Genomic DNA, 25007 nt, shown 5'->3' with positions numbered 1-25007 from the left:
CTTATTGTCTGAGGATGCAAGTTTCCAGGTAAGACGACTTAAGAAAGTAAAATACACTTTAAGTTATTGGTGTCCATGAGTATTAAGTTGTAAAAAAAGTTCTTTTGAAAACTTAATGTGGCTTATTTTTGAATGCCCAAACAAAACTAGCTCAATAAAACCATGCAGTTTAACCCTTAAAAAAACTTAAACATTCCTTTCTTTCCTCTGATGTGTTCATCAGTGTTCATCAAAGTTTAACGAAAATTTTACAATTTTCTTTACAATTTGCTAAATGCAGACAAACGAGTTGATGAGAAATATTTGAATCTCTAAAAATTTAAAGAAATAAACCCTAAAAAATAATATGATTGAAAAAATCGAACCCACATTTATGTTCATCTAAATTATTCCCAAACTAAATGGAATAACACTATTTGGAAGTGCATTTTCTGAATGTATCTATTGTTTGTCTTTTATTTACTGCAATGGTGAAATGCGAAACCAACTGCCTGTGAACTACGGAGTCCAATGGAACTGCACATCAATGGCCTCTGCGTTCGTGCTGGTGACGTCCATCTGCCGATGACCAAGAAGACAACCGCTGGTTGCCTGGCTTCATAGAGGAGTGTTCCTGTCTCCCTGGTGGATGAGAGAATGCATTGCAGTCTGATGGATCAACAACAGATGTAATAATGGCAACTATATTTGTTTTGACATGAAACTAAAACAGATTTTACACATGTAATAACATATCTTTAAAGGATTGCGCAGAAAGTTTGTTGCGTCAATCTTTTTACAACAATCGATGTCTTTGAGATGATATAAATAGTTCAAACATGTTGTTGAAAAGCAGCAACTGGACTCAATTTTTGAACTAACTTAGTGATGCAGTTGTTGAATGTTTCTCCATATACAGGTGATGTCACAAGGATAATGGCTACCAAGGATCATGGAAGGAGGACGAGGGTGTCTTATGGTCTGAGGATGCAAGTTTCCAGGTAAGACGACTTAATAAAGTAAAATACAGTATAAGTTATTTTACTGTCCATGAGTATTAAGTTGTAAAAAAAGTTCTTTTGAAAACTTAATGTGGCTTATTTTGAATGCCCAAACAAAACTAGCTCAATAAAACCATGCAGTTTAACCCTTAAAAAAACTTAAACATTCCTTTCTTTCCTCTGATGTGTTCATCAGTGTTCATCAAAGTTGAACGAAAAATTTACAATTTATTTTACCATTTGTTAAATGCTGACACATGAGTTGATGAGAAATATTTGACTCTAAAAATTCAAAGAAATAAACCCTAACGAATAATATGATCGAAAAACTCAAACCCACATTTATGTTGACCTGAACTTTTCCCAAACTAAATGGAATAACTCTATTTGGAAGTGCATTTTCTGAATGTATCTATTTTTTGTCTTTTATTTACTGCAATGGTGAAATACGAAACCAACTGCCTGTGAACTACGGAGTCCAATGAAGACTGCACATCAATAGAGTCTGCGTTCGTGCTGGTGACGTCCATCTGCCGATGACCAAGAAGACAACCGCTGGTTGCCTGGCTTCATAGATGAGTGTTCCTGTCTCCCTGGTGGATGAGAGAATGCATTGTAGTCTGATGGATCAACAACAGATGTAATAATGGCAACTATATTTGTTTTGACACTAAACTAAAACAGATTTTACACATGTAATATCATAACTTTAAAGGATTGCGCAGAAAGTTTGTTGCGTCAATCTTTTTACAACAATCCATGTCTTTGAGATGACATAAACAGTTCAAACTTGTTGCTGAAAAGCAGCGACTGAACTCAATTTTTGAACTAACTTAGTGATGCAGTTGTTGAATGTTTCTCCATATACAGGTGATGTCACAAGGATAATGGCTACCAAGGATCATGGAAGGAGGACGAGGGTGTCTTATGGACTGAGGATGCAAGTTTCCAGGTCAGACGACTTAAGAAAGTAAAATACAGTAGAAGTTATTGCTGTACATGAGTATTAAGTCGTAAAAAAAGTTCTTTTGAAAACTTAATGTGGCTTATTTTGAATGCTCAAACAAAACTAGCTCAATAAAACCATGCAGTTTAACCCTTAAAAAAACCTAAACATTCCTTTCTTTCCTCTGATGTGTTCATCAGTGTTCATCAAAGTTTAACAAACAATTTACAATTTTTTTAACGATTTGCTAAATGCAGACAAACGAGTTGATGAGAAATATTTGACTCTCTAAAAATTCAAAGAAATAAACCCTAACGAATAATATGATAGAAAAACTCAAACCCACATTTATGTTTACCTAAATTATTCCCAAACTAAATGGAATAACTCTATTTGGAAGTGCATTTCTGAATGTATCTATTTTTGTCTTTTATTAACTGCAATGGTGAAATGCGAAACCAACTGCCTGTGAACTACGGAGTCCAATGAAAACTGCACATCAATGGAATCTGCGTTCGTGCTGGTGACGTCCATCTGCCGATGACCAAGAAGACAACCGCTGGTTGCCTGGCTTCATAGAGGAGTGTTCCTGTCTGCCTGGAGGATGAGAGAATGCATTGCAGTCTGATGGATCAACAACAGATGTAATAATGGCAACTATATTTGTTTTGACATAAAACTAAAACAGACGTTACATATGTAATAACGTAACTTTAAAGGATTGTGGATAGAGTGTGTTGCATCAATCTTTTTAACAGTCTGCATCTTTGAGATGACAGAAACTTCAAACTTGTTCATGAAAAGTGGTGTTTGAACTCAATTTTTGAGCTAATTTTGTGATTTTATTTTGAAGCAGTAGTCCCGTAATGATCATCAGATGGTTACATTATATTAGTCTCTATATGGTTTGTACTGATGTGATAACAACTTTCTTTCAGATGGGCACCCCTAGAGGTCATCCGCTAGACGGGGTCTATACAAGAATACTACCAATGGCCATTGATGTAGCATTCTTACATCAGCTGAATGACACAGCACACAACCAGAAACAACTGAGCTTAAGATGCTGATGCTGGACGGGCGTAGAAGGCTGCCATCAGAGGTTCTCAAGATGGCGTCGGCTAAAGACAACCTGTCGCTCTACTACTTACATACAGGTTATTGTGATGACTACTTTTCTGCCATCCTGTCAACATGGACCATGAAGATGTGACATCACAACACAAAGATAGATACGTCATGGCTTGAGGAGATATACATTAAGTATTTCTACAACTACTTACCAGGATCCTTGAAGGTAAGATCTCTTTTAGCTAATAAATCTGAGAAATCCATTAACGTGCGGAAAATAAACTTTGCTTAAACACAAAAATTGAACTTACAAATCTTTTTGTTTCAATTTTGTTTTATACCATATTACAGGATGAACAGAGTGGAACAACTAAGAGCTGGTTACGTCAAGATGCTGAGCCACATTATGCAGCACCAATGAAACTGTTGCTTCAACACCGTCTTTGTAAAGGAGGACTGTTTCTTCATGATGACTGCCCTCATCAAAGGTCATATCCACCAGCTTCGACTGTTACTTCGACCAATGAGTTAACTTTCCAAGAGCATGAACAACATTGAACAATTCTTCCAATGGATCTTGATATTACAGCATGATCTTCCGGATTCATCTGCAGATTGAACTCACTTACACAACAAAGTTTTCTTATTGTGGAACAATGACTTGAATATTTGTAGTATTGCTTGAAGCTTTGCATGGTAAATAGAAATAGGAAGAAACTATAAATATGTTTATTTAACTTGTGGGTACACTCTTTTGTGTGAGTGTTGGCTCTGAAAGACCTTTTGTTTGTGTGAGTGTTTGATCAAGGCTGATTTGTCATGGTGTCCCAGACTGTCGTGCGCTTTATGTTTCTTGATTCTCATGGATATGAATGCAGCAGGTCTCCTCTGTGTCATCGCATGCTGGTCGTCTGTGTGAAGTGATGTTTGAATCTTGTTTGTTTCTGGGAAGGTCTTGAGTTGAGCTTGGCTGACGATTTGTTGAAGCTTGTGAGATGCATGGCCGATGTTTCGAAGGGTGATGGTAGCCTTGAACTGCGGACTTTTGTCTACTGGTGTGATGAGGAATGGCTTGGGCTGGCTGTAACAATTTAAGGTATTTAACTTGTTGAGTTGTAGTGATGTCTTGTTGTGATGAAGTTCCTGCTTCAAGCTGCCTTGTTCAACTTATTTTGTAGACAGAATACGTAATAACTTGTAATGAGATAATTCCTTACAAGTTGATGTATTCACATTTTTAATATTGCTTGTTTGTAATGAGGTATTTCATTACACTCATGCAAAACATCCTTGCAATGAAATACCTCATTGCAAGTATGTAATAGTTTCAAGTGTGTAATGAAGTACTGCATTACAAGCATGAAACAAGTTATGTAAATTTGTAATGCAATTGCTCATTACAAATATGAAACAATAGGGTAAACTCATCAGAAATATAAAGACAACAAGCTTGTCATGTAGTGTATTCTATTATGAGTGGTTTAACATTACAAACTAATAAAATTTAGTTTTTACTTTTACTGAATTTGAATATTGTATTAAATATGAATGGTACCTTTTATTAAGTGTCACTCTGTCTTTTCCGTTATTCATCCAAACAATATTATAAGTGTTCTGGGGGTACCCCCACATGGTGGCCACCATGGTTTTTTTTGTATTAGTTATTATTTAAGGACATAAATACTGTGACTCACAATAACTGTTATTGAGGTTTTAAATTATGGTCATGACATTGTACTGTGTTCCTTGAGGATGTTTTAGTCCTCATTATTATGCTAATAAATTACAATGGTAATGACATTGTATGTTTATTGAGGGTATTCGAGTAAACTTATTAATTATAATGGGCATGGCATTGTAGGTTTATGGAGTCCTCATAAATATGTTAATTAACTACAATGGTTTTGACATTGTACTGTGTTCCTTGAGGGTGTTTGAGTCCTCATTGTTATGCTAATTAATTATAATGTTCATTGTTATGAGCTAGGCAGTTCTATTTATTATAAATTTGCATGATGTTGAGTTTTTGCTCAATAGAGGGCGCTGTTCGCCGGGCACCGAGTACAAGTTGCTATATTAATGACAATGGTTATAACAATGGTGACAACATTTATATTATCTACTGTTAATTATGTTGCATTAATGTCACACTCAGTATCCATAATCTTTATACCTTGCAATATTTGAGATTGCTTGTTAATTATGGTATTTTTTTTTAATACAAAGGACATGACATTGTTTTATCTTGTGTTAATTTTGTGGCAAAAATGCCACACTAAGATTGGTATTGTGATATACCATTCGCAACAGTTTTGTAGTTGAGAGTACTTGTTAACAAGGTTTTTTTTAATTACAAAATTGTTGACAAGTTTGATAATGCCCATGTAGTAGCTATTTGATGCTAATATCAGGGTTTTCAAGAGTACTTTCACACAAGAGTGTTTCTTCACTCTGCAGACAAAGGTAGCTAGCCACTATTAACAATGACTTCCGATATAGGATATTGATTTAAATTATATAATGTATCTTATCTTAGACAAAGGAAAGTAATTAATTGGTTTTACTGCAAGAAAACAGTATATTCAATTTTCTTTAACCGCATAATCATGGTCAACAACTTTAATTGAAAAATTGAAACCATTTCTTAAGTTCTAGTTATTATAGATAAGTTTAAGTGGGGTTTTCCAGAGTATTTGTTATCTCTGGTTTTTTACTCCGTAGGCTAGGTATCAAAGGGGGCAACATTTCCAATGAAGCAATCGTTGTAATGGTTACACACTTTGATGTATTATGATCCCTTTAACTGTTGTGGGGTGGAAGATGACAACCTTCACGTGGTCCACCCTGTTGTTAACTAATGTCATCAAAGACCTTTTTCGTAAATTCTTTTGGGAAGCCCTCGCTGTTGAACAAGGTGCATGCTGATCCAGCTCGCAATCAAACTTGATCGCTATGCCTGCGTACCAAGTATTTGCAATGGTCAAAACCAATCTATGTAGCAACCCCTTGTTTTCATACTGGTATTGTCTTCTAACCTAATTAATTTCAGTTGGCCCTATTAATGCCTATTACCATAACTATCAATCACTTAGAGGCAGTGGACACTCCCGGTAATTACTCAGAACAATAATTAGCATAAAATCTTACTTGGTAATGAGTAATTGGGAGAAGTTGATGGTATAAAACATTGTGAGAAATGGCTCCCTCTGAAGTGCCATAGTTTTTGAGAAAGAAGTAATTTTCCACGAATTTGATTTCAAGACCTCAGGTTTAGAACTTGAAGTCTCGAAATCAAGCATCTGAAAGCACACAACTTTGTGTGACGGTGGTTTTTCTTTCATTATTATCTCTCTACTTTGACACCGATCAAGCTCAAATGTTCACAGGTTAGTTATTTTATGCATATGTTGAAAACTAGTCTTTAACAGTTACCAATAATGTCCACTGTCCTTAACTTTTAAGTGTTTTTGCCCGTTATGTGTATAGTAATTTCAAAGTGTTCATTTTATTTTGCCACATTTATGTTTATGGCTTAGTGTGAAATAAATACCTTGGTCATGTGAAACAAGAAACAACCTTGTGATTAATTAACATTTTAAAATAATAAAATACCCCTGTAAAAGAAATTGCTTATTTTGCCACTAGTGAAAAATGTCTTAAAACACATTTTACTTTAACCCAAAGCCGCTGCACTCAAGCTTGGCTGCACTACTTTATTGCCAAAACTATAAGAATATATTATCCCTAGATCAAGACACAGTTGGAGATATCGAAGTAACGCTTCTTATACTTCTTTTGAGATATTATTGCAAAAATTCTTGAGAGAAGAAAGTCCCATAGTAGTACACAATCTGAGAAGTTGAGATATTGCCAAAATTCTTAAGCAATGTGCACTCAGTCTGAGAAGTTGTGTTTACCTCTGTACACTTTGAATACTTCTTTTAAGATATTGCCAACTTGTAAACATTATAACCACTATAATATTGTAAGTCAAGGGCTGTTGCCGTCAAGGCAATATTTTAAATGGTCAAAATTAGTTTCATAGGACACAGAGTGCAATTTCCACCATTCTCCCCAGGACCTGAACAATCCCGGGTTTGCCCCTCCCATCATCCCCCCCCCCCCCCGGGGCCTAGGTGGCATGGCATCCAGGGCCCATTATTTCAAAGAATTGTATGTTAAGCAGAAACGAGCTGGATAACACTCGCAAGCTGTACATGACATGGTATTATGCTGGTAACCTTAGTCTGGTAGTATATTTTGTTATGACAGGGCCAAAGAAAATTAATTTCATCTAAGAACAACCCTAGCGCCCTCTGTAGACTAGTTATGTTTAGTGTTGCATTCCGCGATCAATTCAAGATGGTGAACATCATCGCGGGACGTATAAAATGAGTAAGTGGACAATTTTGACTGTTAATATCTGTGTAAAGTATTATTTATGAAGCAACTAAAGCACACAAGTCAAGCTAAGGGCTGTTAGAGTACATTTATCTGGTTCATTCCGCCGTCCGCTCGAGAGAAGCTACTTTTAAATCGTTTTCTTCGGTTAGCTGGTCTACGCATCTAGTAAGCTAAGCCTAATGTACACATATGGTACACGTGTGTATGTACGTAGTGTACTGAAAAGCATTGTTCACGCTTGGTAATTGTTATTTTTTTAAAGACCAGTCTTCTTACTACTAGGTGTATCCCATATAAACCATAGAGGGAGTCGTTTCCTACATTATTGTATACTTCCATCAGCCATCCAAGTCCAATGATCGTCAAGCCAGTTTTTAATTAAGTTAATTTTTATTTTGAGTAATAATAACCAAACGTGAACTTTCCTTTTAATAATACTAAATAGGGCTATAACTATAAATCCAGACTAGTAAGTATAGTTAAAGTACATATTAATGTAGTGTCACCGTGGTCAGGTGGTTAGACTGCAGGATTTACATCACAATATTGTGGGTTCGAATCCCCCAGCTAACTGCTGTTTTCACAATGACTAGAGAACAAATATTGTCGTCTAGTTACTGAATCACAATTTCTTGATTTGTGCAATTCATAATCATAGATGTTAAACCAAGGTTTGTACTATGAGAGAGATTAGTGTGAATGGTGAGTTGCGATATCGTAAACCTTTCTCCCGGGAGTTAACAAGACTGTGCGCACAAAACGACAGATTGTCCAAAATAATAATAATAATAATAATATTAATAATAACAATTTCTGGAGGTTGGTGAGGTCCTGCTGGAGGGTAGTGACATTGTCCTGGGATCTGATGGGCTGGTATAAAAGACATAAATTCATTTGCGAAAAGGCGAATTCCAATTGAAACCAATTTGATGCAATTGACATAGTTTATAATTTATCCTTAATTTCTATGCTTTGACCATTGATCTGTTTTAGATTCAATAAGATCTTCACCATACAATGAAGTAACTTAATGCACTCCCGGCATTACTCATTCTGGCCAGTAGCTATAAAGGTAAGTTTAATTTTTTTTAATCCAATAGACAAGGTCTAATGAATGGATTGAAATGGTAGTCATGAACAGCAGTGTGAAACTTGGCCATTTGGTAAAGGCTCGAGCGGAAGGCGAGGGCCTTTAATCATGGCCATAACCCTGCATAGTTTTAAACAGAAATTTAGGAAACAAGTGAATGCTCTTTTATTCCCATTCATAAATGCCTTTTTGGTTCAAAGGCATAATACATTAAGAAACTCTTTAAAAATGTATCCGTTTTCCGACAACCTTGAGCTCCGTGCGTTTGTTTAATTTCTATGACTCGGACAGTTTTTGGATGCATTCTTGGTGCAAGACATTCCTCGTTTTTCTTTAACACAACACACAGCGCGGCCAACTCACCAACAGCGCCTGCATTGCCCGCAACAAGAACTGTCTTGCACCAAGACTAGTGTATAGTTACCAAAAATAATCGGTTATAAACAGAGTTCCAGCTGGTCATTATCAACATTAAACACTTTCTTTGTTATGCTCTTGCATACTCACTTCCTTTTTTTAATGGAGCCTTTGTTGCCATGAAATTCCTTTGAAAAGCATTTTGTAAGACCTTTGTAAGTAAGCACTGACAATGCATGAAGTTCTGCTACTCTAAGCAGCATGGTCAGTGGATGCATAGAGTTAGGACAGAGGTGACTGTGGTAGTGCTGGGCTGGCCATTTTAGTAGTAAAAGGTGAATAATAACCTGATGGAGTAGTATTTGGCCTATAATACTTCCATTTGCACCATGTGCCATGTAAGTACCATGTGTTCTACCATGACTACCAAAATAGGTTCTTTTTGCTAGCTACCGTTTCTTTAAATCTCAAGCCTTAGAGTGACAAACATTTTGCCCTGCACTTCTTGCAACTGGGATTTCCTTACGTTGGGCCTCAAAACACAGATCAATTCTTCAAGAAACATCTTATCAGGGTCAACATTGACTTTCTGAAAAATGGCACTTTGATTACTTAAGTGATTTATATTGTATACATTCTTTCATATTCATTAATCCCTTCACAATTCATATCTGTGGCTAGAAATGCAAGTTCAGCATTCGACATACACTCATAAACATACATTTTTGAGGGGGAAAAACGGATGAAGAAGAAAGACACCTTACATTTTATACAGTTTAATTAATATTTATATCTTTCTAAGGTAGCCCACCTTGGTGGGCTGTTAATGCAATATTTTGGTGGAGCCATTTGATGCGGCAGTCATGGCCGAGCTGATGAGAACACCAAATTCAAGCTCTGGTGTTTCTGATCAGCTGAGTATGGGTTCGACTCTGAGTGGTGACATTTTGTGTCATTAAGCATTTTTAATAATACTTGGTTTTACATGTACATTTACAGTGCGCTTTATCACACCCCTAAGGGGCATATCAAAGTGCGCATTATTTTACCTGCCAGGTACAGTGGAGCTTACATTTATGAGACCTATTTTTGGAAATTGTTTTACAAGGTGCTATGGCGCATTATGCAGCCAATTAAACCAGGAATTCTGGGGCGCAGTAACCTGTTCACTTTTCGATATGAACTGCACTTTTTTTACATGCTGTTTACAACACACGGGACCTACAGCTTTACGTTCAATCAGAAAGTCAAAGCGATGGTTAAGTGTCCTAACCATTATTGCTCGGTCCTTTAGATTGGACGTAAAGATGTAGGTCATGTTTGTTGTGTAATGTATGAAAATCAGCACACTTATCATATAGAGAATGGTTTTGCCCATATGTTCCTGGTCTGATCCGCAGCATATTGCACCACAGCACATTGAAACCAGTACATGATGCTTTATGAATATGTCTCTTACTTTGATACACCCCTAGGGGTGTTATAAAGCGCTGTATAAGAACCAAGTATTGTTATTACTATTTATTTATTATAATTTAGGCCCTGATGTGATTCAAGTGTGTTTGACCATGAACACTTGTTTTAACTGATTATGTGTATATTTTGTTCTCTTGTAGACCATGCTCTGACAGAAACTCTGATACAAATGTTTCTGACATAATTTGTAAATCATCTAGGTGTTGTTCTGTGGTAAGTACATACATATATTTTAAAATGGTCTTTATAGAGGCACTGAACACTAGTAGTAATTACACCAAATAATTGTTAGCCCAAAAACTTTATAGTTTTGGTCACGAGCAGTGGAAAGCTGTTGATAGTATAAGCAAATTGTGAGAAACATCTCCTTGTGAAGTAACATAGGTTTAAAGGTTTAAAGGTAGTTTTCGAAAAAAATTTGCAACAAGGGTGTTTTTCTATCGTTATTGGGTTTTTTAACTTTGATGACGAATAGGCCCTTCCTATGAAATATGCAAATGAGATGTGCACATGCGCATCAACACCTATGGATGACAAATTCAAAAAAGGAGTTGGATCGTGCATGCCGAACTCTTGAGGGAGCTGGTTGCATGTTTGGCTTTCATTTTCATTGGCCAGATGACAGTAAGTTATTCTGTAGCTGTTTGTCTGTAGAAACCAAAAGAAAAAGGAAACAAATAATTGTCTTCATTTTAAATCTCTTATAAATAATTTGCACAAACGAAAATATGAGGATGTAGTAAGGAACAATTTAAAGCTGATTGTGAAGAGGCTGATCAAAGAAGTGGAGGAACTTAAGACCGGAAACATCACTCTATGGCTCAAAATTTTGGCTCTGCTTACCGCAAAATTATTCTGCGCTTTTGAACACCAGCATTTAATTTCTTCACTAGCTGTGTATAGTGTAGACTGCCTAGTTGTGATAAGCTGGAGTACACACACACACACGCCAGAATCCCTGCTAACATCAACAACAATTCAATAAACAAATTAATGAAAGAGTCTAGCTACAATCCTTATGGTTGAAACACCCTGGTTTACCAATATTGGACAAACTGTGGACTTCTTTATTGCCTCGTTGACTCATTTATGGAATCCACCCAGACAAAGAGCCTTACCCTACCCCTCCCCCACCCCCTCCACCCTTTGCTATTCACACCACAAGTATGAAGTTGATCACTGTTGACTTCTTCATTGCCTCTCTGATTCATTTAGGGAATCCATATTCCAGACAAAGAGCCTAACCCTACCCCTCCCCCACCCCCTCCACCCTTTGCTATAACACAAGTATGAAGTTGATCACTGTAGACTTCTTTATTGCCTCTCTGATTCATTTAGGAACTTCCATTAGGAACTTCCATATTCCAAACAAAGCGCCTAACCTTAACCCCCCCCCCCCCCCACACCCTTTGCTATCCATACCACCAAGTATGAAGGTGATCACTGTCTGCTGCTCCATGGCCTCTCTGATTCATTTAGGGAATCCATATTCCAGACAAAGAGCCTAACCCTAACCCCCCTAGAAAGAGTCTAGCTACAATCCTTATGGTTGAAACACCCTGGTTTACCAATATTGGACAAACTGTGGACTTCTTTATTGCCTCGTTGACTCATTTATGGAATCCACCCAGACAAAGAGCCTTACCCTACCCCTCCCCCACCCCCTCCTACCTTTGCTATCCATACCACCAAGTATGAAGTTGATCACTGTTGACTTCTTCATTGCCTCTCTGATTCATTTAGGGAATCCATATTCCAGACAAAGAGCCTAACCCTACCCCTCCCCCACCCCCTCTACCCTTTGCTATTCACACCACAAGTATGAAGTTGATCACTGTTGACTTCTTCATTGCTTCTCTGATTCATTTAGGGAATCCATATTCCAGACAAAGAGCCTTACCCTACCCCTCCCCCACCCCCTCCACCCTTTGCTATAACACAAGTATGAAGTTGATCACTGTAGACTTCTTTATTGCCTCTCTGATTCATTTAGGAACTTCCATTAGGAACTTCCATATTCCAAACAAAGCGCCTAACCTAACCCCCCCCCCACACCCTTTGCTATCCATACCACCAAGTATGAAGGTGATCACTGTCTGCTGCTCCATGGCCTCTCTGATTCATTTAGGGAATCCATATTCCAGACAAAGAGCCTAACCCTAACCCCCCCCCCCCCACACACACAAACACACCCTTTGCTATCCACACCATCAAGTATGAAGGAGATCACTGTGTGCTGCTTCAGTGCCTCTCTGATTCATTTATGGAATCCATATTCCAGACAAAGAGCCTAACCCTAACCCCCCCCCCCCACACACACCCTTTGCTATCCATACCACCATGTATCCAGGAGATCACTGTGTGCTGCTTCATTGCCTCTCTGATTCATTTAGGGAATCCATTTTCCAGACAAAGAGCCTTACCGTAACCCTCCCCTCCACCTTTTGCTATACACACCCCCAAGTTTGAAGGTGAACACTATGGACTTCTTCATTGCCTCTCTGATTCATTTAGGGAATTCATATTCCAGACAAAGAACCTATAGAAATTCAACTTCAGAATGGTCAAAGTGAAGTCTTGATTACCTATAAACATGATAAATGAAATAGAATGCCTAAAGCGAAGCAAAATTGAATGACTGAACGAGAAAAACGCAATCATGTGCGCACATAACAAAATCAAATGCAAAAAGAGCTAAAAAGAAACCCTTGTTTGAGATAAAGGGAAAAACATCTGAATTAATATAGACACCAGACTGTGAGTCCATGAATATGAAGTATTGAAAACAAAGTAATCTGTTTTCATGATTATTGAAATTGTGCACCATGCCTCAAAGAACAAAGAGTACCCACAACTGTGATTCATTTTGTTTGTATGTCCTTTCCTTAACTGGGTCTCTTTATGTTAATGTCACCTACAAGTTCAGAGTCATTTTGTAATGCTGTGTGTCATTGTTCATAAATAGTCTTATAAAACATTTAAATTGAATGTGTCTTTTTTTCATGTTTCTTAGGATTTGTCTATGTGAAATGTTTGACATCACTGAAGGAGCAAGTATCATCAAAGGACTATGGTTAGTTGTGTTAAATGCAAACATTGGATGCATATGAGAATGCATGGTGCAGATTGATCAAGTTCTGACAATGCAAAAAGGAAATGTATTCAATATTTGTTGTACTATAATCACTCATAGATGCTTGTCCTTGGAAAAAATGCTCTCCATGAATATGCAAAAGACACAGAAACTTGTATACCCAACACTGAAATGCAGATAATGCCATGTAGATTTAAATCCTGTCCTCCGTTACTTTTCCTTGAAAAAAAAAAACATTTCCACAGACGTGCTGTGAATGATTTTTTTCTGGTATCTACAAATGATGACACTTGAAGCATTTTTCCTTAATCCAATGACAAACATTTGTGTGTGTGGTCTATATAGATGTATCCCTGCACGTATGTATTTTGTTAGGAGTTATGAATGATTGTTGTACAAATTGTAAATGAATTCCATTTTGTAATTGAACAGTGTTTGATACTTCATAATGTATTAAGTGTAGTTGTTACAGTTTGAAATGGACTCTATTTGCTCCTATACATTATCCATGAAACCATATCATTTAGTTGTGTACAGTAGATAGAATGAATGAATGAACGAATGAATGGATGAGAGTTATGTATTTGTGCACCTTTCCTGTCCCCAAAATGCTATGCAAGACAGTATGATTCCTTATTGAAGTTGTAAATGTGTACATGTAAGAAATCTTTATGTGCTTGTTCATTTTCAGATTTGCTTGATATTTTAGGAGTTTGTTGACCATCAGACTGTCATACTGCCTTGCATGCATTAGTGTTGTTCTTTTTTGTGTTGTCTTCAAAGCCACGGTGCGATGTTATTTTTTTTTCCTTGAATCCCACCCGATTAATAGTTTTTTTTATGCCTTTGATATTTTTTCTTCGCAGAACTCTGGTAAGTCCCGAGTATAAAGTGCTAACAATTATTGGTGTGTAAGGGTAAAAAAACAAATTAATATTCTTTATTCCGGATGCAAGTGTAACATCTATAAATCGTTTGCAGTACCCGCTGCTACACTTACGATTCAAAATGCCTCTAGCCACCGGGCTATCTCAGTGGTCTAGTTGGTATGACACTGCTCTAGATTTGCAACGGTCGTGGGTTCGAATCCCAACCGAGTAATATGCCTGTGATTTTTTACTCAGGTAAGTACGGAGTAAACAGTGGCAATTCATCAGTGTATATGGGTACAAACCAAATTAATATTCTTTATTCTGGATGCAAATCTATTAAATCATTTGCAGAACCCGCTGCTAAGCAAGGATTCACACTGCCTCTAGCCACCGGGCAAACTCAGTTGTGTAATTATGTTTTTTTTTTTGGGGGGGGGGGAACTTGCAACTTGAGAGAACAGAAAGTTCCATTTGTTTCTGGGGTATAAAGGTCAAAGGTATGGAACTATCGCCCTTTTGTACACCTTGATAATGCCATTTGCATTATGACTTAATCTGTGAAATTCCAATCAGATAGTATACTTTATATTCCCAGCAGTTCACAAAATTGTACACTCCTCATTTACATTCAAGCTTAGGAGTTACAACAACATACCTTTTTTTTTATTATTAATCCTTTTTAAAAAAAAATTTTTTAATCCTTTTTTCAATACGAGTGTTCGATATGACAATTAATAGAAATTGTTGTGCCATGGCTTTGAAATATTTTAATTGTGAGCTGACAACTTTGCGGTTTATCTGTCTTGTTACGTGTTTGTGAATACATACGTGTACCTGTACTTGTTTATGTTAATTTATTTCTTCAAATTGTTTTTTAATTTGAAATAAAAAGCAATGCTGTTTTAAAGGCAGTGGACACCATTGGTAATTGTCAAAGACTAGCCTTCACAGTTGGTGTACATGTATCTCAACATACTGTATGCATAAAATAACAAACCTGTGAAAGTTTGAGCTCAATCGGTCATCAAAGTTGCGAGATAATAATGAAGGAAAAACAACCCTTGCAACACAAACTTGTGTGAGTTTAGATGGTTGATTTCAAGACCTCAAGTTCTTAACTCGAGGTCACGAAATCAAATTTGTGGAAAATTACTTCTTTCTCGAAAACTATGGCACTTCAGAGGGAGCCGTTTCTCACAAAGTTTTATACCATCAACCTATATCCATTGCTCGTTACCAAGAAAGGTTTTATGCCAATAACTATTTTTAGTAATTACCAATAGTGTCCACTGCCTTTAATTGGGTATTGTAAAGTTTGTTATTGCGAATAAATCATGTGTATCTGCAGTAAAGAAGTGTCTGGTAATTTTTACTTTTATGTTTATTCTTAGGCATTAGTGTGTAATTGTGATGAGTTGTCAGCTCTCAATTGAAATACTTTTAATTTTAAAGATTTGGTATGTCCACAAATTTAATGTGTTTTCCTGACCAAAAACTGAGTGATAATGCTATACCTTATTATTAAGACTTCTTTTGAAGAATAATGGAATACCTTATCTTTAGAATAAAAGTGACATGTATTTGTGTTGGGTGTTTGGTTTTAATAATTTGTACTAATTGGACAAGAGGACACTTTGGACCCAACTTCCCATGTGACTTCATTGTAAAAAGTGAGGACTGTGAGTATGAAAAACCTTTCCTGGACACAATCACGCCACATGCACAATATTGGAATGGAATTATTCTGCTACCAAGCTAACATTTCATGAGTGCAAAGCCTCGGGAACATACTTTTATTTTTTATTTTTATCTTTTTGGGGGGAGGGGGGGGGGGGGGTGGGGATGGGGGGAGTGGGATTATGCAGTGTGAAGGGGGGGGGGGGTTAGTCTACATTTGTAAACCTAATTAAACTCAAAAGATGGAGGCGACAGCGTTTGGAAGGCTCGTCACCCCAGTATGATGTCTTGCATTGTATCCCAGTACGGTCTGTCTCTCATCATGGGTGATCAGCTCCTATAATGGTGACATTGTGAGATTGCACTCATCATGCAAAGGTGCGTGCCACTTCTGCATTGATGCGGAGGTGTGTGGCACTTCTGCCTTGTGCGGAGGTGCGTGCTGCTTCTTTACGGTCAAACTCCATCTTTAGACTCAGGCAAAGATAGCCCATCAATTAACTATGTTGAAGAAATCTCCTAAAAAGAATTGTTAAATATAGGATAGTAGAATAGAATAGAATCAAATAGAATAGAACCAGTACTTGGTGACTGTAAACCTCCTTCAATTAGCCAATAGGATGGAAACTGAAGTCCAATACAATTTAGTAAAGGTAAAAGGCTAATGTATGACGCTTATTGTCATGTTTTTGATTTGCTCTTAATTTAGTGTTTGTTTACTGGTGGGAGTTTAATAGCTTTTGAGTCCACTCTTCTTTTTGTAGTTTGTGGCACACTTAAATTATGGTGGTTCAGATATTAGGTTTATTTTCCATACCATTAGGTAGTGCAATATAATGAAAAACTACTTAACAGAAGTTAATCATATAGTGGGAGGTCGCAGACAAGAAGCCTAAGCTTGTACAAGGACTGATCTCTTCACAAAGAATACATACATGTACAAATAGGAAGTTCTGATAGAAACATAGTTACTGTTAGATTGATTTGAACTCCTTATTGGAATGGCCCTGTTTGTGAGTGGAGACTGCTGTGGTATGATAAAGATATCCAAATGGTCGTAAAGTGAATCAAATTGTACTTTTGTGTAAAACCAACATTGTTAATAAGTTAATGTCCACTGTTTTGCCTATTAGATAAACGTCAAGTTTGAACTAGATTAAAAAATTTAAATGATTTTGTAGTCTTTTGAAACCCCACTACTTATTAAGTGAGCTATACACCAGTGGATGATTTTTGTAATCACATTGCGGGTCCTGAAGCGGATTGAAATTAATTTGTCACAGGTTCATTTTATTGTATTCTCTACCATTGATATGGTTCAAAGAATCAAAGGTATACACTAATTGTACAAAATCCCGTTTCAATAAATTCAGACGCCCCAATCTAATCTTACAATTAACATGCTTTTAATTTGCTAACCAGCAATATGACTAAACTTGTAACTGAAGTCTTCTGATCAAATGGTTTGTATACATTTTAAAATGACTAATTAAAGACTTACATACATGTAGTAAGAATTACAGCAGCTTTGTATAGTAAAGTGCACTTTGAGACACATTTCACTGTGAAGTAAATACATTGCCTTTTAAATACAAGAAGCATAATGGCAGTAACGCTCTTCAGAGTGTGTATCCCTATAGGGATTATTATTTCTTTGTTGACATTTGCTGGGAAGTTTTTTAAGATTGTATACAACTACATTTATAAAGTATTAAAACAATTGAACGGATAGTTCCAAGAAATATTTTGCCTGTGAACCTGTTTATGGTACTGCCTTGTCTTGTCTTTACTGCACAAACTTCTGCCACTGGGCTATAAACGTGCAGACCCTCATGCATGCATGGCCCTACATTTAAGTTAAAATTAATGTGTCAATGTAGAAACATACACTGTATGTATTTATGTGTTGAATCTGAGAAGTTTCACAGTATAAAGCTTCTGAAATTCTGTTTTACAATAGAAACTGTTTCCAACAATCAAAAGAACTCTGCATAAATTTACCTGTGAATCTACCTGTATAGATCCTAATGGTACTGCTGTGATTAATTACAATTTGCTGTGTTCAAATTGCAAGTCCATTTGTACCCACTTTTATAATCACAATAAAATGTCTTAACGAATAAGAAAGAGCTGTGTTGTGTACAATGCGCTGACCCATGTACGTGTATAAAGTGTTTCCCCCACAAGGAAAAGAAGTTTAGTTGTCCTGCATATATGTACACTTTCAATATCTAAAATTAAATAGAACTGTTTCCAAGCTGCGATTTCCTCTTACACCATTACTAACCATAGCTGGCCTTAAAAAATAAATGCATATGTACTACTGTACCACTACCTCAAAATAATGCTCAGTACCTCAAATGCTCTTTTTGTCGAAGCTACATCAGGGTTACACTCAGTCAACGCATGTGCGTCAATCAGGGGTGTCCCCCCCATGTTCTGGGGTGAACAATATTCCCCCAGTTTTTGCTAACTTGTGTGTCTCATAAGAGGGCAAATACATGTACATGCGTGTCGTCTCCATACTTTTTTGTTCTCTTGTACTGTAGTTACTGTATGTTTACTTTATTGAGACGCGCCATCTCTGTATGCTATTGTCAGTCTGCGGCCTCTATGACTTGTTTGAGCGATATATTGGTCATGTTTTATCCAGGTAACTTCGCACTAAGGGCTGTTATTATTTGACTCCATATTCATTTGAGAAGTATGTGAGGGTGTTTATTTTGTTCCGTTTTGTTTGCCATTAGGGCTCTTAATTGCCTTAGATTGCATCACAGAGCATCTGAAATGCAAAATTTGTTCCTGTAGGCAGGCCCGGACCCCAGGCCGTAAAAGGCTTTGTGTTCCATTACAGTGCTCACAAAATGCATAAGATGTGTCACAACTTATTACTGCTGATGATCAGTTACGAGTCTAGCCCATTCTTCCTTGGACTTAACTTGCGTATGACATGATCCCCAGACAAATTTATGTTTGGCTAATTCCACATAAATGTTGTGTTGTTTTTGCATTGAATTGTAAAAGCTCATATATGCTTTCAAATAATTACCGCATGCAAAGTAGACAATCTAAGCTGTCCAAAACCACTTTTCCCCTTTTGTCTCCTTAGATTGATAAATGTTTATGATAATTGAAGTTCAAGGATCTGGAACAGGTGTGGGTACCCTAAATCAGGAAATAAATATTGGATCACACATTTGTGTTGTAGTTCACATCCAATTAAGATATGTATTTATGGTTAAATATCAGCTTTGAGACCTTTTTTCCAATCCCGGGTGAAATTTACACTCCCACATGAAATATTATGATCACATACTGTGGCGTGTTTCCTGCGAGACTAATTCGAAAGTCTTGGGAGAAGTCTAACCACTGGGCCTAAAGTTCCCCTTATCCCAAATCCAAATCGAACCTCAGACCCGGGGAATACTACGAGCAGTCTCGGGCCAAGGCTGCAGGCTCGTTTTGGTAGAAATCTACCGCCCGACCGGTTACTGTTTGTCTGTTGCACTCCGGGGGCCGGGTTGGAAATATCTCTGGGGGGTTTGTGAGAACATAAATGAGGGGACTCTGACACACAGCTCTATGTGAAAAAACTCTTTAATTGCCTCACTTTGTCAAATCCAATCGAAATACCTTCAACAAACCTTTCTTCCCAAATGCACTCCTCGGAGGACCGATGCACTAGCAAATTTATCAAGGCCAAAACGCACGCACTAGCACGCCGACTGTTTTCAGGCATGAGAATTTTCCTGTTTAAACATGAATTCCTGTTTTTCCCCTTTCCAATTTGTGGTCTTCGAGTTCAGTGTGAATTTGATATAAAATTTGGGGGGTGAGTTGTAGGCCCTGGGTATACATTTGGATTTCGCTAATATCCCTCTTCTCTAATCTGAAAATGTAAGTTGACCTATTTTGCAGAAAAGGAACTGACAACAGTTCACTCGGTGCAGCACTGACGCCTGGGTCACCTAGCTAGCTTGCCCAAATTATGGACATTGCCCAAAATCCTGACACGCATGTTTAGCGTTCAATTTTTTTCGTACAAAATTGATTTCCTGTTTTTTCATCATCGCCCATTCCCATGCCTGTGTTTTGCTTTGTCTCATTCAAGTTTGCAAAGTAGGTGGACTATTCAACTGATAATGAACAAGCACTTGTCAACCCCAGTGAGCTCACTCTGAGCGTCGATCTCTGTGATCAACGTTGGGCCATCCAAGTTCCCTGTGAACTTAGCCCTGGAGGCCTTACACTTTCGTTTTGTACTACAGTGATGTCCTGGATATCAGGGTCCATTTCTGGGGCCGAAAAATTTCAAAGCTTCAGAACTCAAATTTTACCTGCAAGAAAGCACCAATTTCAACAGATTCACATTCCATGGCAGCATACATTTTTCTGCGGTGGGTTTTGATCGTCATATATTCTTCACAAATCCGTATACTGAAGTATATCCTTGTTTTGGTACTGGCACTGGACACTATTGGTAATTACTCAAAATTATTAATTGTTAGCATACAAACTTACTTAGTAGTAACTTACAATGGGGATCTGTTGATAGTATAAAACATTGTGAGAAACAGCTCCCTCTGAAGCAACATATTTAGAATTGAATTTGAGACCTCAGCTGAGGTCTTAAATTAAAGAATCTGAAAATACACAACGTTTGCTGTTTTTTCTTCCATTATTGTCTGTTATCTTTGATAAATATTGAGCTCCAATTGTTACAGATTTATTATTTTATGCGTATGTTGAGATACACCAAGTGAAAGGACTGGTCTTCGACAATTACCAAAGGTGTCCAGTGTATTAAATGTATCTACTATCCAATTCGCCTGAACTAAAAAACAAAAACCATTTTTGTGTACTGATATTTAGTAAAGAGAATAATGTGACGTCTTGAAATAGTGTCCCGTCAGTCGTATTATGTCCCGTCAATCACTTTTTGTCCCGTCAGGTGAATTGACACAATTGGCCGAAAAAGAGGAAAAGAAACTGTCCCAACGGACTGGTCAAATGCTTACATCCCTACAGGGTACATTTGCCGACACAACAGGTTCAATCTCTTTTTGGAGTGTTTAGCCTATGAGGTGACATTGCCACTCTGTTTCACCATGCTTGTGGCCTTCTGTGATGACAGCAAGTCGAGGAAGAATCAGAGAAGTTGTAGTTTGAACTACTGAAGAAAGAGAGAGAGAAAAACAAAATTGTTTTAATATGTAGTCATTCAGATGAATTTCATTATAATATGTACAAATAACACCGGCACATTATAAAGTTCCTAGCAAGACAGGATTAAAAGGGTTTTTAGAAGGGGACACGAAAAAGCATAGTTGTAAGTTTATGCATTATAGCTTTCTTATTGATTGTACTCAAGTACTCCCCAAACACATGATTGATTAGAACCTCACAGTTCTGTCCATTCCGTCAAATGTAAAACCTTAAAAGTTGTTAGAATATGTGTTACATGAAGCTGCTTCCTTGAAGTACTGAAAAAGAAACATATCCTGCAGCTTTGTCTCTATTTATTATGGAACTTAGGAGGAGTCTGTCCATTATTGAAGTTTCTAATTGAAAACAGAGTGACATACTTCTAGAAACTATAAGGCTCTCTCACGGGGAGCTTTATAGTTACTGTAGTTTTTTAGAAGTACCTGTGACAAATCGTGGGCTATGTTTACTATGTTGCTCTTAAACCGTTTTTTTTTTTTCTTCTGTGATTCTCAGTCAGCTACAGTCCTCATGAAACGTACAAAATGGCAAAAAGTGACCCATGATCTTAGTTTTAATGCCTACTGTTGTCAGTGGGTATTCATGGGGCTGCCTACTTCATGGGGTTGTGTTTTGGCACAAATGTCTTGAAAAACCAACATAAATTATCATGACTACGATGAACTGATGCACCACTTTTACATATTAAGGTATGAAAATTTAAAATCATGCTGCAATCAAACAGACGAAACTTAGATAAAAATGCCAACCCAATCCAATTTGGAATCCTGTTTTTAATTTCATTTTATAAAATATTAGCTAACGTTTGCAAAGTTTTTTTTGGTCTCCCCTTATTTACTTGTTTAAGGCTATGAGAATGAAAGTTTTAGATTTGCGTCCGGGCCTTTTTGAAAGGACATGAGGCTTTTTTTCTTTTTTCTTTATTCATTATTTTGCACATGAAGATGCGCAATCTTCAAATTGCGCAAAGTGGAGCTCGATACACAAATTTGCCTATTCTGCATAGCGCAAATTAAAAATTGCGCAGAATATTTGTGGGGCAAATTTGTCGATTGTGCTCGACAGATGAACGGCAGCAGATCTTATGCGTGTTTAACTGCAAACAGAATGATCGCGATCGCAATGACAATACTAAAATGCGTAAATATAACCTTTTACCCTTGTTTGATGATTTTAACTTGAACATTTGTGATGATGCATAGCCTTTTTTGTGAAACTAATGAAATTTTGTGAAAGTAATTAAATTTTTCGCCGGTAGCTTTCAGAGCATGCGGGCGGTGGACGCAAATCTATCATTTTCGTTCTCATTGCCTAAAAGTCTGTGAGCTTCCACCTACAACCTAGTCCTACGTATTCTAAGTATAGTACATTAATTGTAACACACTTACCGATGAAAGTGAAGAATTCCAAACAACGATGCAACTTCCCATGTGTGCAGTGGCCCGGTCACAACACCAGTTCAATGTGAATGAGCACGAACATCAAGGTCACAAACACTGTTGAAACGACATAAAATAGGCTCAAGTATCAAAGTAGAAAGTAACCTTATTGACTACTTCTTGGGACAGAAGCTATATTATTATGTGTAGATCCTTTCTTACAAAAAAGCTTGTATTGTACAGTCCGTGAAACAAGTGTACGATGTCGAGATACTCCTGGAAGAAAAGCATGGGCTCAAGCCATTTGTACATTCGTTAAACCTACGCGAAGTCTGGGTGGCGCTTGAAAGTAGACTTGTATTTTATACCAGTCCTTGCATTTTGTGGGTACTGATTATTAAAGTATTGTTAGACTAGCTACAAGGCATTGTAAATTAATGCATCAGAGATAACTGTTTGCGTTGTTTTAAATGCAAATAGAACATCAATGAAATATGAAATGTGAAATAAACTGATGTAAGTATATATCAGGCCGAAAACTGAATACAAGCTTTACACCTAAAAGGTCGAAATATAACATGTCAACAAATATTAGTAATTAAAAAAAGTAACAAAAATAAAATAAAAATTATTATATTAAGAAGCAGCATTATGTAATCTGATTTACTTGGTAAGTCCTGAAAACATAAACAAAAGCAAAGTTGCTGCTCGATCATTAAAAGTTTCAAGTTGACAGGAAACAGGTGAAAAACATTGTTTCCAAATGTGAAGTTTTCCAAAACAGTCAGTAAATGGTGTTGTTGCTTTTCAAAGTGTCCAAATTTGAGGACTGAAAGAACAATACATTATCAAAACATAAATGAAACAAATTTTGTTGATGACCTGTTGTTTTGAAACAAAGACACTTATTTTATTCCTTTAGAAAGAAACCAACAATAATATTAAATTCATAGAATTAAAACAGCAATTTTACACAAAATACAGTGACTTTAATAATCAAACCTAATTTTGAAAATAACGTGAAAGTGTGATTTAAAATTGTAAAGGTGTTTCTGTACATACTGTAATTAAAGTATAGTAAATTTCCCTGAATTACATATTGTAAAACAAGTGCTGTAAATTTTCCTTGAAGTACATACTTTAATTAAAGTACAGTAAATTTCCCTTGGAGGACATATAGTGTAATTAAAGAACACTGAATTTTCTTTGAAGTAAACTTTATTTGTACTGTAGGTAATTTAGTAAAGTGAAAGGCAGTAGACACCTTGGTAAACTACTAAAAATAATTATTGGCATTAAATTGATGATGAGTAATGGGGAGAACTTGATGGTACAAAACATTGTGAGAAACGGCTCCCTCTGCAGTAGAGTAGTTTCTAGACAGAATTAATTTTCCAAAAATTGGATTTTGAGATCTCATATTTCGAATGAATAAGGTCTCTAAATGCACCATCTAAAAGCACACAACTTTATGTGACAAGGGTGTTTTTTCGTCAATTATTCTCGGAACCCTCCACGACCAATTGGGCTAAAGTTTTCACAGGTTTGTTTTGTTTTGTATATTTTCAGATACAGCATGTGAGAAGATTTGGTCGTTGACAATAGTGTGCAGTGTGTTTAACCAAAAAATAGTTAATTTATGTACCTAGTAACTGAAACTACTACACTGAATGTCAAGTAACATATTTGACAGTCATTAAATGTTCAGGTACCTCAACGTAGAGCTTTTATTATCAGCTGGAGAGTGAACCTTAAAAAAGCACGATGAAAAGACTTTGTAAAGTGCCATGTATCGAGGCATGGGTACTGTCATACATTTTGTAAACCACCAGTCTATGGCCGCAGACCCCATTTGAATCTTTAACCTGATAAAACTTATTATTAGTGGGTGTGTCCATTTGACCTGCTGAAATGTCCTTAGACCCCATTTGTAGTTATCTTTGTTATTGAGAGTTATCTTGATAAAAGCTGAAAGCTGGCATTCAGTCAGGTCTTGAAAAACCACCTGAACTTTTTGGGGTGCATTCAATGTGTGAATATAGTTAAGTTTACCTGCCTGAAAATAAGTTCCTGTTTAACAGGCTAATAGACTTAAAATGCACTCTGAGAAGTGTTGTTGTCATAATATGTGAAAATGTTTTCTTGTTGCTGTCAAACTTTGGCCTGTAATTCTTGGTTATGCTTTTACATAACCACATTAATGTAATGTGAAATGTCGTTGCAATTATATATACAAAAGTTTCTATTTATTGTAGTAAGCACTACTCTGTAATGCCCTTACATGTGTAAGAGTGTTATCCCAATGTAACCAGGTCCCTTTAGACATCCTAGTAAGCAATAGTTTACAGTGGAGTAAGACTGTTACATGTGTAAGTGTATTTACCCTTACATATGTAAGAGTACTATTCCACTGTTAACCTGTTGCTTTATTAATT

At 36.7% G+C, this 25007-nt stretch overlaps 3 long non-coding RNA genes across 4 annotated transcripts; 2 read left to right on the top strand and 1 right to left on the bottom strand.

The window, feature by feature from the left end:
- The first annotated feature begins 1918 nt into the window (after positions 1-1918).
- Positions 1919-6505, top strand: LOC139946564 (uncharacterized). Its single transcript, XR_011787264.1, has 3 exons — positions 1919-2570; positions 2865-3223; positions 3349-6505. It is a non-coding gene; the product is annotated as an uncharacterized lncRNA (long non-coding RNA).
- Positions 6506-7352: 847 nt separating this feature from the next.
- On the top strand, positions 7353-16107 carry LOC139946014 (uncharacterized). The gene is made up of 4 exons (XR_011787197.1): positions 7353-7392; positions 8395-8473; positions 10465-10537; positions 13338-16107. It is a non-coding gene; the product is annotated as an uncharacterized lncRNA (long non-coding RNA).
- A 61-nt stretch (positions 16108-16168) lies between these two features.
- Positions 16169-22799, bottom strand: LOC139946567 (uncharacterized). Of its 2 annotated transcripts, none has more exons than XR_011787267.1 (3): positions 22582-22799; positions 20986-21137; positions 16169-17813 (listed from the first exon to the last, which is right to left on the bottom strand). It is a non-coding gene; the product is annotated as an uncharacterized lncRNA (long non-coding RNA). The 2 variants fall into 2 exon arrangements; XR_011787266.1 differs by lacking the exon at positions 16169-17813 and adding an exon at positions 19387-20304.
- Between the last annotated feature and the right edge of the window lie 2208 nt (positions 22800-25007).

This window comes from Asterias amurensis, chromosome 13 (assembly GCF_032118995.1).
Source record: "Asterias amurensis chromosome 13, ASM3211899v1".
In the NCBI taxonomy this organism is placed as follows: Eukaryota; Metazoa; Echinodermata; class Asteroidea; order Forcipulatida; family Asteriidae; genus Asterias; species Asterias amurensis.
The sequence above is the reverse complement of the archived record's forward strand: the minus strand, read 5'-3'. Positions and strand labels throughout refer to the sequence as shown.